Consider the following 20,016-nt stretch of genomic DNA (forward strand, 5'->3'; position numbering starts at 1 on the left):
CTCACTGTGGTTTTGATTTGTGTTTGATTTGTGTTTGATTTGTGTTTGTTTGATTTGTGTTTGATTTGTTTGTTTGTTTTGTTTGATTTGTGTTTGATTTGTGTTTGATGTGTGAAAAGATATGAAATCTTTTGATTTGTGTTTGTTTGATTTGTGTTTGATTTGTTTGTTTGATTTGTTTGATTTGTGTTTGATTTGTGTTTGATGTGTGAAAAGATATGAAAATATCTTTTCATATACCTGTTGGCCATTTGTATATCTTTTTTTGCAGAAATGTTTATTCAAGTCCTTTGCTCATGTTTTAATTGGATTATTTCTTATTTTGCAATTGAGTTGTAGGAGTTCCTTACATATTTTGGATATTAGCCCCTTATCAGATATATATTTTGCAAATGTTTTCTTCCATTCCTTTGGTTGCCTTTTCAGTCTGTTGATTGTTTCCTTTGCTCTGCAGGATCTTTTCAGTTTGGTATAGTCTTACTTGTCTAATTTTTGTTGTCGCTGTTGTTGCCTTTGATTTTGGTGTCATATCCAAGAAATCATTGCCACAACCAACATCATGAAGATTTTCCCTACTTGTCTTCTAGGGGTTTTAGAGTTTCAGGTTCTATGTTTAAATCTTTAAAACATTTGGAGTTGATTTTTGTGTATGGTGTAAGATCAGGTTCCAATTTCATTTTTTGCCTGTAGGTATCCAGTTTTCCCAGAATCATTTATTGAAGAGACTGTACTTTCTCCATTGTGTATTTTTGGCACCCTTGTTGAAGATCATTTGACTGTGTATGCATGCGATTATATCTGAGGTCTTTATTATGTTACATTGGTCTATACGTCTGTCTTTATGCCAGTATCATACTTTTCAGTTACTGTATCTTTGTAATATAATTTGAAATCAGGAATGGTGATCCCTCTCAGTTTTGTTCGTCTTTCTCAGGGTTGCTTTGGCTAAGAGAAGTCTTTTGGGGTTCCATATGAATTTTAGGATTATTTTCTTTTACTTCTGTAAAAAGTACCATTGGGATTTTAATAAGTATTGCATTAAATCTGTAGATCATTTGGGTAGTATGGACATTTTAACAATATTAAGTCTTCTAACCCATGAACATGAGATGTTTTTCCAATTATTTGCTTCTTCTTTAATTTCTTTCATCTATGATTTGTAAATAGGATTGTCTTCTCAATTTCCTTTTTGGATCATTTGTTTTCAGTGTATAGAAGTGCAACTGATTTTTGTATGTTGATGTTGTGTACTGCAACTTTACTGAATTCACTCATTAATTCTAATAGTGTTTGTGTGTGTGTGTGTGTGTAATCTTTAGGATTTTCTACAATTATGATGATTTATATGTCCCAAAACAATTTAATATCAGATAATCATTTGAATAGGATAAACATTATTTTATACATATTTCTTCTTTGTGAATTGTCCAATCATAATCATGTCATTTTCACAATTTAATGTATATTTCATAGCATTTATTTGTTATAGTGTATTACTTAGGTTGAATATTATTTCTTTATCTTACACTAAAAAAACCTTTCTCTAATTTTTATCTGCCTCATGTTTTGCTTTATGGTGTTATTAAATATATCAGATCATTAAAATGCTAGTCTTCTTAAAATTACTTATATTATGGTTTCTTTCTTTGAAAACATTCTCATAAAAACTGTTTCTATTCCCATGTGATAGTCTTTAAGTAAGGTTTCCAATAATTCATTTTTTCTCTATATGCATGCCACTGTTCACACCAAAAGGTAGTCTTTCTCCTCCTCTTAAACCTTGGTTGGCCTTGTGACTTCCTTTGAAGTGCAGTGCTGAAGGGATAATCTGGACCTCTCAAGACTAGGCCTATTATGTACCATTAGTTGTGTTACCTTTGCTGGTGGCCAGAACTACAGGCAGGAGACTTTCAGTCAAAACTAGTTAGGCAGAGAGGAAATTATTTTGGATGTTGAAGAAAGAGGAAAATATTATGAATTGGTGGAGCAGTTAGAGGAGATATAGAATGTGTCAATACTTGACGAACTTGTAAATTTGGTATAGATGATTTCTGGTAAGAAATTTAAAACTGCAGATTAACTTTTTGTACCTACCTGTGTGAAGGTGATAGTGGTATAGGTATTCCTGTGGACTAGACTTCCCAGCTGGCCTTCCCCTTGATAATGCAGTCAGTAACTCTATCCTATGACACATGGAAGGCAGGTAGACAGCCAGCTCCATGGGATCCATGTCATGTGCAATCAGTACCTTCTGAGTCTTCTTGTTCTCCACCAAATTGGTAGCACTGTTAACCTCTGCTCGAAAAACAGGTGGCCACTGAGAGGGGAAATTCCCTTTGCTTGCAGTTTTCTTCTCAGCCTTGGCAAACAGTCTCTGCTCCTTCTCTTGCTTTATCTCTGATATGTATTTATCGGCCAGCCCAAGCAGTTGAGAAGCTGTTTGGTGGCACAAGGCCTGGGTGAACTGGTTAATCATGGGAGGCACTTTTAGCTGCTTATGGTGGATAGCCCTTTGCCACCACAACTGGATGGAGCAGGGGCATTTTACAAAGCAGGTGAGGGCCCTTTGGGGCTAGATGTCCTGTCAAATGCCAAATTATCGGGTCTTTTCTCAAACAGGGGATTTACCACCTTCTTGGCCTCCTGCTTCTTCACGACAGCAGGCACCAGGGCCACTTTCTTCCCCGTGGCCTTCTATCCCTTTGGTATCTTGGGCAGCTGGAAGAAAAGTTGTATTCTAATATATAGATGATTTATTTGGAAATTTGAAAAATAACTCTGAATTTTTAAACTTCCCTGTTTGTATAATTTAACATCAATATTTTGATTCATTTTGGATTTATTGATCTTATTTTTCCTAATATTTTGTTTCTTATATTTAAAAAATTCTACATATTTTTTTCCAAATTCTATATATTAAATTTTCCAAAGGTAATAAATTATAAGTTAGTGATCTGGCTCAACATTGCAATCCTCTTTCTCTCTCTCTTTACACACACTGTATATGTATATTATAATTAATAAATAACATTTTAATTTTTATTTAAATATTACTCATAGAATTATTTATGGCCTTGATGCCTGCTGTTGCATTGAACCAGTCTTGCATAATTTTTTTTTTTGTTACATACTTGAAATGACTTAAGGTAGATTGTTCATATTTACATATATTCAGTAAAATTAAAAACACAACTCTATGCAACATTTTACTAAAGTAAATCACAATCTTTTGTCAATGCCTGCATATTTTCTACACAATGCCTGCAAGTTTTCAACAAGGGAAACTTTCTGATGTATTTGAATTTTCTCCTTTAGGTAATGGTCAGTATGTTACAGTGTCAATTTCAAACCAAAATCAGTACGTCTGTGGTCCATAGATAATTTATATATCAATTTATCAGTCACTTGGAGTGAAAAGAGAATATCTTCTTGGAATGAAAGATAACTACTGATGATAATTGATATATACTATAGACATAGAATTTTAAACCATGCTATCTTGAACAATGCTATCGTATTACAATATAGATTTACTATGGTTCTGGGGAGACCATTAATGACACAAGACTGATGGATAATTTTTGAGAACTAACTGAAAACACTGGATGAGGGATATTTTGACTGTCTAAAAATGCTAAAGGGAAGAGTAATTTGGGGAATTGGTTGAAGGTGGGACTTAGGAAGACACAGGTCTCACCTATTCCCAGGGACACACCAAAGTTACAGCTACCTGTGGAATAATTCTCTCTGAAGATAATCAGAGGACCAGCAGAACAGCTCTTCCACAACAAACAATAAAAAGGCCACATTGAGTAAGGTAGGAGAGGCAAAGAGGCAGTCTCCACAGGGCCCCTACCAGTAGAGTAGCGACCCACAAGCAGGAGGAATATCACAAAATATCACAAAAAAGGAGCTTCTTCCTGAAGAATGAGGTGTTTGAGTCTCACATCAGGTACCCCAACCCTTGGGAACTGTGCTGGAAAGATGAACCCCAAAATAATTGGCTTTGAAAAACAATGGGGCTTATGTCCAGGAACTCAAAAGGCTATAGGAAACTGAGACTCCACTTTTAAAGGGCTCTTCACAGACTCACCCTGGGACCCAGCTCAAAAGCAGCAATTTGGAAATCACCTAGACCATACATCCCCTAGACCATACATGAAGAAGATTCATTAACTAAACTAAAGTGTCTGTCAGAGGGACAGATGTCTCTTGAAACGCTTTCTGGGGATGTAATTGCTTGCAGATGCCATTTTTTTTCAATCTCCTACTCTGCTAGCTTCAGGCTGGCAGGTGCCATTTATTGATAGTCTCTCTCTACCTTGCTAAGGCTGCTTGCCCTGCCCCAGTGTTACACTATTCCAAAAAATTAAACTGGAGAGAACATTTCCAAACTCATTTAATGGAGGCCTGCATTACCCTGATACCAAACCAGACAAGGATATCACAAAAAATGAAAATTACAGGCCAATATCTCTGATGAACAAAGATGGAAAAATCCTCAAGAAAATATTAGCAAACTGAATTCAAAAATATATTAAAAAGAACATACACCATGATCAAGTGGGATTTATTCCAGAGATGCACGGATGGCTCAACATCTGCAAATCAATCAATATGATACACCATGTTAACAAAATGAAGGATAAAAATTGTATGATCATTCCAGTAGATTCAGAAAAAAAATTGACAAAATTCAACATCCTTTCATGATATAAACTCTCAAACAACTGGTTACAGAAGGAATGTACTTCAACATAATAAAGGCCATATATGACAAACCCACAGCTAACATTATACTCAACAAGGAAAAACAAAGTTTTTCTTCTATGGTCAGTAACGAGACAAGGATACCACTCTCACCACTTTTATTCAACAGAGTATTGGAAGTCCTAGCCAGAGCAATTAGGCAAGAAAAAGTAATTAAAGTTATCCAAATAAGAAAGAAAGAAGTACAACTGTCACCATTTGTGGATAGAAAACCCTAAAGACTCCACCAAAAATCTGTTAGAACTAATAAGTGAACTCAATACATTTGCAGGATACAAAATGAATATACAGAAATCTATGGCATTTTTATACACTAGTAATGAATTATCAGAAAGAGAAATTAAGAAAACTATTTCATTTACAACTACGTAAAAAAGAAGAAAATACCTAGGAATAAATTTAATCAAGGTTAAAAATTGCACTGAAAACTATAAGACATTGATGAAAGAAACTAAAGAAGTAACAAATAAGTGGAAAGATGTTCCATGGATTGGAAGAATTATTAAAATGTTCAAACTACCCAAAACAATCTACAGATTCAGTGTACTCCCTATCAAAATTCCAATGGCATATTTCACAGAACTAGAACAAATAATTCTAAAATTTGTGTGGTTTATAAAAGATCCCAAATAGCCAAAACAATCTTGAGAAAGAAGAACAAAGATGAGGTATCAAGTTCCTGATTTCAAACTATACTACAAAGTTATAGTAATCAAAAGTATGGTATTGGCATGACAACAGAAACACAGATCAGTGGAACAGAACAAAGAGCCCAGACATATACGGACAGTTAATTTCCAACAAAGGATCCAGGCATGGACAATGGGGAAAGGACAGTCTCTTCAATAAATGGTGTTGGGAAAACTTTACATGCAAAAGAATGAATCTAGACTACTTTCTTACACCCTACAGAAAAATTAACTTAAAAAGGATTGAATACTTGAATATAAGACCTGAAACCATAAATTCTTAGAAGAAAACTTATGTGGTAAACTCCTTGACATTGGTCTTAGTGATTATTTTGGGAGGTATGAATCTAAAGGCAAGGGAAACAAAAATAAACATAAGCTGCTACATCAAACTAAAGGGCTTCTGTACATTGAAGGAAATCATCAACAAAATGAAAAGGCAACCCACTGAATGGAAGAAAATAATTACAAATCATAACCTTGGTAAGGGGTTAATATCCAAAATATATTTAAGAAAACAAAACAGTCAGGCATCTCAACAACAAAAAAAGAAACAGCCCATTGAATATATGGGCAGAGGATCTAAATAGAAATTTTTTCAAAGAATACATACAAATGGCCAACAGGCACATGAAAAGATGTTCAACATCACTAAATACCAGGGAAATACAAATCGAAACCACAATGAGATAACATCTCACACATGTTAGAGTGGCAGTTATCAAAAAGATAAGAAATAACAAATGTTGAAGAGGATGTGGAAAATAGAGAAATCTCATATACTATTTGTTGGAATGTAAACTTGTATAGCCACCATTGAAAATGATTCGGAAATTTCTCAAAATTTAAAAATAGAACTACCGTATGATCAAGCTTTTCCATTTCTGGATATTTACCTGGAAAATGTGAAAACACTAATTTGAAAAAATATATACATCCATGTTCATTGCAGCATTATTTACAATAACCAAGATAAGGAAGCAAGCTAAATGTTCATAAATGGATGCATAGATAAAAAAGATGTTAGCCATATATATATATACACACACACATATACATGTAATGGAATACTACACAACCATAAAAAGAAGGAAGTCTTGTCATTTGCAACAAAATGGAAGGACTTTGAGGGTATTATACAATGTGAAATAACTCAGACGGAGAAAGACAAATACCATATGTTTTCACTTACATGTGGAATCTGAAAAGAAACAGATGAAACAAATCAAAAACAAACTCATAGATAGAGAGAATGGACTGGTGGTTACCAAAGGAGGAGGTTGAGGGGTAGCAAAAGCATAGGGAGTCAGTTGTATGGTGATGGATGATAACTAGTAGACTTTTGGTGGTGATCAATTTGAGGTGTATCCAAATATCAAATTATAATATTATACACCTGAAACTAATATAAGGTTATATACCAATTTTAACTCAATTTTTTTTAAAAAGTAATTTGGCAAAGGATTATCAAAATAGAAAGACAACCTAAAGGATTTAAGGTAAATCCCAAAGTGACAAACATATAGCTACAGTTTTATTTCTGCCTATATGCCAAACTGAAAATGGAGATGTATACTGATTAAACTACTGAAGAGCTTACATACTAAAATTTCTTCAGGCTGTTGTTATACTACAATGAATGCCCACAGTTCAAAACACATTATAATGTACTTGGAAAATTCTTCCTATCATAGAACATATTGAGAGTGAGATATATATATATATATATATATATATATATTTGTATTTTATTTCTATGCCACAGATTTGGATATAGCTAAAAATGACAAAATTAGTATTAGGATTCAAATATATAAAAAATAAAATGAACAGAAGTTACCTTTCTTGCCCTTTCAAATGATATCTTATTGTAAGAGGATGTGAATACATTCAGAGGTAATCTAATATGCATTTCATTATTCACAAAATTCCAATAAATTATGTATCTTTCCTCTAGTGTGACATTAGCTTCTTAATGAAATGAAGCACATCTTTCTGTGCAAATATGTAGAACAAATATCTGATACTTGTTAGGTTTTATATTTTTTATTAACTAATTTAAATGAGTAATTTTTATGGTTAAATAGTGACTTTTATACATACATAATCAAGAAATTCCAACATTCACAGGACTGGATTTCAGAATTTTAGGATCAATGACTACTTCTCTCCATTTCCCCCCGTTGTAATGGGAATGCCTGTAGATGTTCCCACGTGACTGTTCAACTGCTGCATGTTGATTTGTTGGGGAGGGGCTGGAAAACTTGTCTCTATATTTTACAGTTAACTGGGTTCTTTCATTACAGAGAACTACACACAAAGAGCCTCATCCATATCTAGATCCAATCTTGTTAAGTGATAAGATTATAGACTTAGAGCAAAATCTTTAATGGGATCAGTGTCTCGTGAACATCTCATTAGAAGGAGAATCAATGTATTTTGCATGTGGGAAGGATATAAACAACTAGAGTCCAGAGGGTGATCTGTGGGGAACAGATGCTAGGGTTGCACACATGATCTCTAGCTCTTGGTGTTCACATCCTTGTGTGATCCTCTTCTGAATGTGGACAGGGCCTATGACTTGCTGGTAACGAGTAGAATAAGGCAAGACGATGGGTGCATGTTTTTACATGTAAGGCTGTAAACTGTGTTGCTACAATAATTTCTCTTCCTTGCTGGTTTTGCAGAAGGAAGCTGCCATGTTGTGTGTGAGTTGCATGGCAAGTTGCTAAAAGTGGCTTCCAAGGAACACCCAGCAAGAAAATGGGGTTTTTAGTTCCACAGCCTTCTAAGTAACTGAATCCTGCCCACATGAAAGCTTAGAAGTGGATCATTTCAGAGTAAAGTGTCAGATGAGACCACAGCGTCAGCCAACACAGTAATTGCATCCTTATGAGAATTTGAATTAACTAAGTCATGCCCAAACTCTTAAAGCTTTAGACACTATGATATAATAATAATAATAATAATAATAATGTGTTGTCATAAACACTAAGTCTGTGTTAATATTGTTATGTCACAATTGATAACTAATACAGAGGAATTTTATAATGATTCAGAAATCATTCTTAATCTCCAGATTGCCATCATGGAGAAAAAACACAATTATTTCAATCAAACCTCTTCTTTCACTTCTTAGAAAATTATACTGAAAGGCAAATGATCCTAACTAAAATACTATATTTCATGTCTCAAAACAATTACTCCAGCCATTTTTGATATGGGTACTTCTTGATTGGAAAAACAAAAATAATCAGTTATACTGGGGAAGATATTTGACTGACATGTAAAAATTGAATAGGCGGAAGGGAAATGGTATATAATGTTCCATTATATTCAAGCAGGAATATTCTTATGGAGAAGTGATTGAAAGGGATGAGTGTCATGGTGAAGATGCTGTACTAATAGGCTGTTTACACCCTCTGTTTTGATATATAGTCATACTAATGTTTACAAAATATAGGCTATAACTTCTCTTTCCTCAATAACCCAAAGATCTTCCCAAGTTGTATTTTCAATGGTCATGTGACACAAGTTATAGAGGTATGTGATCAATGGAGGCTGATTCTTTAAAGATTTAAGACCAATTCCCATAATTCAATCCAAGTTCAAAAGGGAGGGAGAGGATCATAAATAATCAATTAAGTGACTACTAGAAATAGCCCTTAAAGATACATCAACACAAAAATACCTTTCACAATGTGGCATGGGGAAATAAATACACTACATTAGGTGGAAGTAGTTTGAAGTAATTTATGGTTTTTGAAGTCTAGACCAGTTAGATACCAAATTGCAGGATCCTCCACTTTGCTGTGTGAAACTTGGGCAACTTTTTCAACACATTGTGAGAATTTTATCTTTATGTATAAAATGAGGATATAGTCCATCATATACGGTGATTGTGGTTCCTTGAGTAAATGAATGAGAATGCACTGTGTGCCATAAAATAACATCACTAATTAAAACCATTATTGTTATCATTAGTTCTGCTTCTGCCACTAATCAGTGGTGAGAAACTAAGAGTGTGATTTTCTGAAATTCATTTATGTGTAGGAGAAATGATGATGTTGTAATTAATACTGCTAATAATCTGTACCAACTATTGATTATTTTAACGAATGATGTCTTTCTGGTCGTGGAAAATAAATGACCAGTTTTTCCCTTAAAGTTATACTAAAAGTTTCTTCTATAAGGAAATATAACATGTTAAAAGTCTAATTTACAAAGGCATTAACTTACAAAATGCTTTTTTATTTGATATTATTTTAACTATTACATGGCTTTATGCCATTTCATGGTTTTGATTAAATCCTGAATCAACAATTTTTAATAGCCTTTGATAAGACTACAAGTTTCCTTAATCCTTGTGAACATTGGAAGATGGGAAAATGTATCCAGCTGGACCTTGCCTCAATGAATTATCTTCTATATAATCAAGCATTAAGTAATCATAATAAAAATATTTAAAGACTTATATATGTTTGGGGAAAAATGATTTTTATACCCATCTTGTAAAGTGAACCTGGAGGGACATTTTCCCCTATCTTGCAGTAGCAAAATAAATAAAATTATGCACAATAATACAAAAACAATGTGGGCAATTTGTGTGTGTATATAACAATTATATTTTTACATTTAAAATTTTTTTGAAACAATCTCAAAGTTAATAAGTGTGGCAAGTACATCACAAATAACTTTTTTCTGAATCATCTAAGAGTAAGCTGCTGACATGATGCCCAATCACTCACAAAAAATTTTTGTGTATATTTCTTCCAATCATGTTCTAGAAAACCACAATGTAAACATGAAGATCAGGAATTGATATTAATATATTACTACCATCTACTCCTGAGACCATTCAAATTTCTCCAGTTATTCTAGTAATATCCATTGAAATAAAGGGGTAAAGTCCAGAATTACACACATGCATTTATTTTCTACGTCATTTTGATTTTATTCATTTGGAACAGTTCTCAGTTTTTCCTTGACTTTCATGACCTTGACACATGGGCATATTAAAAACCAGTTGTTTTTGATAATGCCCTTCTATTTGGGATTCTCAAATATCTCATCATAATTCAATTCAGATTAAGTATTTTGGGCAGGTTTAACAAAGAAGTGATGCCGTGTCCTTCCCATCCAATCCTGTAATGGCACACCATTTTAATTTGTCTCATTACTTGTTTACTTATTTTGACTTTGAGCACTTGATTAAGATGACACATACTAGTGTTATCCATTCTAAAGTTTCTCTTTTTTTTCTCTCTTTTATTTTTTTTTCCCTTTCTTTATATATATATAAGTACTGGGATGGAGATAGTCTGAGACTTCATCAAACATCTATTCACTAATTTATATTAGTGTAGACTCATGAGTTCTTATTTTAGTTAATCAGGTGTAATCCATTAATATCATCATTTTGACATTTAAGTTTTTTACAGTGAGGATCTCTTTAAATGGACTTACATATCCTTTGGCATGCACTCATCATTCTTTGAACTCTTCTTTATTTTCTGGCCTAGAAAATACCCCATTGGGATCTCATTTTGTATTTTCCTCACCCCACTACTAAAATGAGTCATTTCTCAATGGAATTCTAGGTTATTTTAATGGAGAATAGAGTAAAGAAAAGATTTTAGGGCTAGGTGTGTTCATTGTTATTGGTATGTCACTTCTCATAGGACCATTGTAGTAGATAGAGCCAGAAATACACACACACACACACACACACACACATTTATTTCTATATCCATCTCAATAGGTTAAAATCTCTGAGTTTACAATATCTCTAATTTAAATCCAATAACATAGGGTTGATTTTCATTTTCTCCATTTCTACGCAGTCTCCTCTTGCATGCCCTTCTCATACTTAGGTATTATATACTAAGCCAGGCTTCAGCCTCCCCAAGAAGATACCCTTCTTACACTGCTCTAAATCCAATACTCTAGCCTGGGCAGCTGCTGTCACCTCTGCCCCCCTGCCCAAGATTGAGTTCTAATCCTGTTCTGGTACCAATAGCCCTTGCTGGGCTGTCTGTTTCCTTTGAACACCATCCTCACTCTACTTACTTAGCCTCTGACTCTGGATTGTGGAGCACCTTGATCCCTTATCAACACAACACACACACACATAAGCACCTGTCTTGCTCATCCCCACCTACTGTTTGTGACTGGAGTAATCAGGAAGGGAAATAGGTGTGGAAAAGGAAGAATAACTACAGTTTATTTCAATATGTTGCATCACATGTTAGAATAACAAAATCCCAGAATGAGCCAAATTTCAAACCTCACAAAAACAAACTCTTGTACATAGCACAAACTCTGTGACATACTGTCTATGACTATTAAACATTTTGAAGAATGGTATCCTAAAAAAGTATCTATTTTAAACTCATTACATGTTCATATTATTGGGTTAAATGTTTATTGTTATCTTAAATAAGTTTCTTGTGTCATAAGATTAAAAACTCAAATTGTTGTTTGATATAAGAAATTTAAAGAGTGTTACAGTAGTGCTCGCTTCAGCAGCACATATACTAAAATTGGAACGATACAGAGAAGATTGGCACTAGCATGGCCCCTGCGTGAGGAAGACATGCAAATTCGTGAAGCGTTCCATATTTTTTACCAATAGCATTTTTCACAGAACTAGAACAAAAAATTTCACAATTTGTATGGAAACACAAAAGACCCCGAATAACCAAAGCAATCTTGAGAAAGAAAAACGGAGCTGGAGGAGTCAGGCTCCTGGACTTCAGACTGTACTACAAGGCTATTAATCAAGACAGTATGGTAGTGGCACAAAAACAGAAATATAGATCAGTGGAACAGGATAGAAAGCCCAGAGATAAACCCATGCACCTATGGTCAACTAATCTATGACAAAGGAGGCAAGGATATACAATGGGGAAAAGACAGCCTTTTCAATAAGTGGTGCTGGGAAAACCGGACAGCTACATGTAAAAGAATGAAATTAGAACACCCTCTAGGACATACACAAAAATAAACTCAAAATGGATAAAGGACCTAAATGTAAGGTCAGACACTATAAAACTCTGAGAGGAAAACATAGGCAGAACACTCTATGACATAAATCACAGCAAGATCCTTTTTGACTCAGCTCCTAGAGAAATGGAAATAAAAACAAAAATTAAAAAATGGGACCTAATGAAACTTAAAAGCTTTTGCACAGCTAAGGAAACCATAAACAAGATGAGAAGACAACCCTCAGAATGGGAGAAAATATTTGCAAATGAAGCAAATGACAAAGCATTAATCTCCAAAATTTACAAGCAGCTCATGGAGCTCAATATCAAAAAACCAAACAACCCAATCCAAAAATGGGCAGAAAACCTAAACAGACATTTCTCCAAAGAAGATATACAGATTGCCCACAAACACATGAAAGAATGCTCAACATCACTAATTATTAGAGAAATGCAAATCAAAACTACAATGAGGTATCACCTCACACCAGTCAGAATGGCCATCATCTGAAATCTACAAACAATAAATGCTGGAGAGGGTGTGGAGAAAAGGGAACCTTCTTGCACTGTTGGTGGGAATGTAAATTGATACAGCCACTATGGAGAACTATGTGGAGGTTCCTTAAAAAACTAAAAATAGGACTACCATACGACCCAGCAATCCCACTACTGGGCATATACCCTGAGAAAACCGTAATTCAAAAAGAGTTATGTACCACAATGTTCACTGCAGCTCTATTTACAATAGCGAGGATGTGGAAGCAAACCTAAGTGTCCATTGACAGATGAATGGATAAAGAAGATGTGGCACATATATACAGTCGAATATTACTCAGCCATAAAAAAAGAAACGAAATTGAGTTATTTGTAGTGAAGTGGATGGACCTAGAGTCTGTCATACAGAGTGAAGTAAGTCAGAAAGAAAAACAATTACCGTTTGGAATCTAAAAAAAAAAAAAAAGGTTCTGAAGAACCTAGGAGCAGGACAGGAATAAATACACAGACATAGAGAATGGACTTGAGGACACAGGAAGGAGGAAGGGTAAGCTGGGACAACGTGAGAGAGTGGCATGGACATATATATACACTACCAAATGTAAAATTGAAAGCTATTGGGATGCAGCCACATAGCACAGGGAGATCAGCTCGGTGATTTGTGACCACCTAGAGGGGTGGGATAGGGAGGGTGGGAGGGAGATACAAGAGGGAGGAGATATGGGGATATATGTATATGTATGCCTGATTCACTTTGTTATAAAGCAGAAACTAGCACACCATTGTAAAGCAATTATACTCCAATAAAGATGTTAAAAAAAAGAGTGTTACAGTAAATCATAAGTCATGTATTAAAGTTATATTTTAATTAATTCACATAAGTTTAATGCTATAATATTAGTATGAGATATAATCATATGTAAACATATTCTGCTATAAAATATCAAATTAAGAAATAGAGTAAAAAAATCAGTATTATGTATATACTGTCAGTGCAGATTGAGTCAAAGGTCTTTCATGACCATGTAACAATATTAGTGAATTTATTTCTGAGCTTTATATTCTCTTATACTGATGTATATGTCTATATCAGAACTAGTCTATATGATGTTAAATTGGGTAGACTTGTAAAATAGCTGTTTATACCACACAACCATTACAATATGCTAAGAATTTTTAAATGGGTAAAGATAATGTGTGGATTACTAATCGTGGTAGAATAACAATAATGTTTACCAGTGATAAAGATAATTTAAGAAATTGTAATTGACAACAAAATGTTTAGGTTAAATCAAACCACATCCAACCACACTCAGAATAAGCAGTTTTATACTAGGCTTGTATTTACTATAAGATGAGAAAATACAGAAGGCAAAATTGAAAATTTTAAGTAGCAACAGTATATAATAGAAAGATACAACACTCAATACAGACATCTTCTGGGGAAACAATTAAGATTCCAAAACTGAAGTACATAAGAAGGGGACTTGTCCACCTGGATGGTGGATATAAAAATTGCCAAGGAGGGGAAAGGGAAGCTGAGACAAAGTGAGAGAGTAACATTTGATAAATTTTACATTTACCAAATGTAAAATTGATGGCTAGTGGGAAGCTGCTGCATAGCACAGGGAGATCAGCTCTATGCTTTGTGATGACCTAGAGGGGTGGAATAGGGAGTTTGGGAGGGAGGCTCAAGAGGGAGGGGATATGGGGACATATGTATACATACAGCTGATTCACTTTGTTCTACAGCAGAAACTAACACAACATTGTAAATTAATTATACTCCAATAAAGATGTAAAAAAAAATAAAATTGCCAAGAAAGACGTGAAAGTTTTGGGTTTGGTGCTATGGTTCATTAAACATATCTGAAGTCTCAGCTGATTTAATATGAAAACCCTAGCTCTCTATGTCTTATGGTAAAATCATACCTGCAGTGGGGGAAACTAAGAATTATGAACTTCAAGTTATGAATAAAATTATACAAAATATTGCACACCCATTAATTAATATAAATAATAAAATCTGACAGAATTAAGTGTTAGAATCTGACTCCGGATGCTACATAACTGGTAGGATTTTAAGTGGCTTCTATTTCTGAAGGTTGAAAATGCCACATACCCTACAACCCAGAAATTCTGTTTGCCAGTATATACCAAGGGGAAACTTTGCCATATGTACTCTGGGATACATTTCCAAGAATGCTCAGAGCACTACTTTTCATAACAAATTTCAGAAAACAAACTTGATTTCACTGGTGGGAAAATGGATGTATGAGCAAGACAGAATATTATGTGGCTGAAAATGATTGAATTAGGGTAAACACAATAATATAGATAAATCATAGAAATGTAATAGTAACTGGAAAAACAAATGACCCAGGAATGTGCATAAAGAGTGATATCTACTTTCTAAGTTAAAAAAAATAATAATGTGTGAGTGTGGGTGTGTATCTGTGTGTGTGTGTGTGCATATGTCATTTTTAATAACACAATAGACGCTTTAAAACTGTATAACAATGATTGTGAGATTCAGGATGGTTTCTCAGATGAAATGCTGGGGGATAATGGTGCCCATGGAGCAAACAGGTCAAATTTCCCAGTAGATTTACTGGCATTTATTAACTAATGAAAACAAGATAACCAATGTGAGAAAATAAATATAAAAAGACCATGCAAGAATTTAAAAGATTGCAATAATTCTAATTCTATGTAACTATGTTTTAAAAAAAAGTATACCCATTTGTGTTAGAACATTTATAACAAATGCAGTCTCAGAGTACTAATCAGGTTTTTAATAGTAGCTTTGTTTTTATCTTCAGTGTTTAAAAATTAAAAGTTTTTAAGAAAATCTGAAGTATCTTAATGTGAAGAATGTTTAACTAAGTCATCAATCAATTTTAAATTTTGGAGGAAATGTAATTTCTGAAACTAAGGCACATGCTTTAATAATTATTTAAGGAGAATGGGTGTTGGGTTTGAGTGGAGTTAGTAGGGCATCCATGCAGAGATAAGTGGCAGTGACTGCAGTGTGAAATGTGAGGGGGAGAGAAGTGAATCAGTGCAGGGGTGCAAACTGGCCTGGGGTTATTGCTGAATTGGTGATTCCACGTAGGAAGTTAGGAGTACAAGTTCAGCAATGGGGTGTTAGTGTCCAGTTAGTTTGAAGAAGGAGGCTTCCATGCATTTTCCAAGCTGGAGTTGATGAGGAGAGAATTTGCATGGTAGAAGACGTGACTTGTTGTGGGATGTCACAGTTCAAGGAGAGTCAGGTGTTTAGATAGTGGTGGTGGAGTGGCAGAATCCCAACAAGAACCCAAATACATTGAGCAGGGTGTCCACACACAGTGCCAGCGCTTGCTTACATACTGAGAAACTAATCAAATAAGTAAACACACTGAGAAAAGCAGGAGACTGGTTACTCCTTGTCTGAAAAGGGAGATACTTACAAACATGGAATTTGAGAAATCAGTGTGCTCATTGATTTTGATAGATGATAGAGGTAGAGAGATAGACAGATGATAGATGATAGATAGGTAGATAGATAGCTCTGTGTGTGTGTGCACGCGCATGTGCGCACATGCACTTATACATGTGTGGGAAGCTTGCTCTGTCCACTGTCAGGGCATGGGTGCAGCAACATTCAAATAACAATGAAAACATCAATGTCTAGATCTTTGTTTCCAAATATAATCCTCCACAGTTGTCTAGAAACGAGGATTCCTTGAGGAAATTACAGGTTTCTGTGCTAGGGGAGGGAAAGTACAAGGTGAGACTGGAATATGTTTTGTACCAGACAGTAAGAACTCAAAGAATGATTGGGACATGATAAAAATCACAAAAGCCAGCTTAAAGAATTTTCATGGACAAATATGGAGCACTTTGAGCATCAAAATAATAATGCGAATGGATTAAAACTCACTAAATACAAAAGGAATTTATGAGTCCATTGCAATATGAATAAGTGAACTCTGCTTCAGTAATATGACTGATTGAGTACCTGGAGTACAAGAAATTACATAGGGTGAGTTAGCTGCTTCATCAGACCTGAAAACATAACATTGGGTCAAAATATAAGTGCACTACAGATACGAATTAAGATATTTCTGTTTTAATAATGCTATAATGGAGACAGAATTAGGAGTTATCTACAGTCTTGTGAAGTTCTCAGGGCTATTTTAATTTACAGAACCATTAAGTTTTGTTACACACCAGAAATATCTTGAAGGGAAAGAAATGTTACTATGTGTCACTGTTACCTTTCAAAGTGACCAGCCTTATGTGAAAATTGTTACATTAATGTGGTTGACTTGCTTTGGTGACCATGAAACAGGCCTCCTAATATTAGCACTCTTACGTGGTCCCTTCTCAAATTAATTCTAGACTGGCCTGTGAGTACTTTAAATATAAGTATAAAATATACTGAAGTATTTATAAATAGACTGTGGTATATAATACCTGCAAATTTCTATTACATGATTAAAAAACAAAAAAATGTGTGTGTGTTTGGGGAGGGTGATATAGATAAACAAATGACCAAAATGTGAGTGTGGGTAACAGGAGTTCTGTGTTCTATTCTGCAATTTGTCTATAATTATGAAAACATACTAAGATAAAAAAATAATGAAATCAATGTTTATTTAATAATTTTTATTGAGTGGAAGATTTTTCAGAGACAGTTTACACAAATTAAAGGCATAAAGTAATGGACAGGTGTATACAATTAAGGTCTTTTGGCAGAAAGAATCACTTCTAGATTGTAGCTGAGCTGAAAATAAACCTCTGCTGAGCATTTCCTGAATTATGGGTCTAAAACATTCTCCTTAGCTCTGGCAACTTGGTGTTTTACTCATGCTGTCTCATAACTTGTGCAGACTGAAAAATGATATTTCATATCATTACTCCCCTGCTTCATCCAGCCACTGAGAAGAGAATGTTGAGTTTGATAGGTGTTCAAATAAATGCAAATTGGCCCTCAAACAATCACTCGCCTACCTGATTTTTAAAAAATCATACATATTTGAAAGATCCAAAATGATGCAACTGAGCTTCTTGGTATTATATAAAGTAAAACTCATGTGAAAACTGAACACAAGCTCTCAGAATTATAAATGATGTACTTTATCCATCCAAGCTAATATGTGGATGACCATTCATTGTCAAATAATCCCTTTTCCTCAATATTGAGTTTTCTATTGCTTGTTGAACTTTTCACCTCCATTACTCACTTAAGGGTTTCATTAAGATTAGTTCATCTCATTTTGTTTTTATTCCCATATTAAACACACAGATGGAAAAATAAAGCCTTATATTAAGCACTGACAAAAAAAGGTATTTAATTGCCTCCGGTTCTTTCTCAGCCTCAACAAGGCCATTTTCAAATACAGAAATATTGTTTATCATTTTTAATGCTGACTTGAGATTTGCAAATAGAAAAGAATTTATGCGTCTGCTATCCTTGCAGTGGAAAAAATGAGAACAGTACACATTTACACAGATAGGCAATTGGAAAATATAATAATAAAAGTTTGTGTGTATTTTTAGAATCAGAAGTCAAACTTTAAAGTTTTAAGGAGTCATTGCCTAAAAAATGATAAGCCAATTATTTTACAGGATATGTTTAATAGAGCTATGAAACCTATTGTTATACTGTGCCATGTTTGTGTACTTGAAAGGAGTTTCAGTGAAACATGCCAAATGTTACTTTTAGTCAGCATGATCAGAATAGTCTGTTTAATAATGGTACTGGTGAGTCATATACTTCCAGGTTTCTATTAAATTGAGCCATCATAGACTTTGCTATTATAACAATAGCCAGCACCTCGGGATTTAGACAATTTAAAACAGGAAGAGTTATACAACAAGAAATACCAAACCTTGAAATTGAAAGTCAGCATCTTGTAGCGATGTTTTACTTGGAGAGTGCATACTAGAACAAAACTATTTTTAAACATAGTAATTATCTATGTGAGGATTTTATTTTATATTACTTTTTTGTGTAAAGATATTAACATGATTCCATAATTTTAAAATTATATATTAAAAATATTTTTAAGGATGTACCTCACCCTCAATCTTTTCAACTCTCTTCCCACTTACCCTGGAGGTAACCAATTTAATAAGTTTCTGGTTTATCCTTCCTGTATTTCTTTTTGCAAAAACATGAAGATAAATGAATGTTTTCTTATTTCACTTTTCTTTTAACATAAAATGCAGGACACTATGCTCTTTTCTTGCACTCTTTTACAAATAATGTTGCAAAAAATAACCTTGCACAGATGTATTTTTCAATTGTTGGAGATTATTGGATTGAATGTTGAAGCATGTACAATTTTGTTAGATGTAGTCAAATTCATATTCATGAGGTTAAAACAGTTTGCATTTCCAAAGCAATGAATGAGAGTGCTTGGTTCCAAACTTAACATATTATCAAGCTTTTATTTTTGGTCATTATAACTGATGAGAAATAGTTGCTCAGGATTCTTTTAATTTTTATTTTACTTATGATGTGTGAGGTTGAAAATCTTTTCAAAGTTTACAGGCAATTTTCACACCTTTTAAAATAATTATTTGTTTATGTCTTTCCATTTTTTCTGTAAAGTTTTGTGTTGTTCTATTTATACATATTTATACAAGTATGCTATATTGACATTGACTCTTTATTTGTATTAAAGTTGCAAGTGTGTATTTACTGTTTGTCATTTTTCTTTTGACTTTTCTTCTTACATTTTTTTCATACCAAAATTTCAAAAATCTAATTTCACTGTAGAAAAAAGTGTATTCTCTATTACCATGTGGCAAAGTTTTACCTGTTTCCATATGATCTAAAAATTGATTACACTCTAGCATCTTTTCTATATTCTACTTTTTAAAAAATATTTATTTATTTATTTGGCTGTGCTGGGTCTTAGTTGTGGCACAAGGGATCTTCGTTTCTGTGTGCAGGGTCTTTTTTAGTTGCAGCATGTGAGATCTTCAGTTGTGGCATACGAGATCCAGTTCCCTGACCAGGGATTGAACCCAGGCCCCCTGCATTGGGAGCTTCGAGTCTTAACCTCTGGACCACCAGGGAAGTC

General features: G+C 34.0%; 1 pseudogene across 1 annotated transcript in view; it reads right to left on the reverse strand.

Annotated features, from left to right (window-relative positions):
- The window catches only part of LOC309974608 (large ribosomal subunit protein eL8-like), a 193,505-nt pseudogene that overhangs the window by 138,080 nt on the left and 35,409 nt on the right, over window positions 1-20,016 (reverse strand). Inside the window, exon 3 of the transcript in view lies at window positions 2,095-2,694. The product of the transcript in view is annotated as a large ribosomal subunit protein eL8-like (transcript). The remainder of the gene's footprint in view (window positions 1-2,094; window positions 2,695-20,016) is intronic.

This window comes from Leucopleurus acutus (genome assembly GCF_964270905.1).
Source record: "Leucopleurus acutus genome assembly, chromosome: 18".
NCBI lineage: Eukaryota > Metazoa > Chordata > Mammalia > Artiodactyla > Delphinidae > Leucopleurus > Leucopleurus acutus.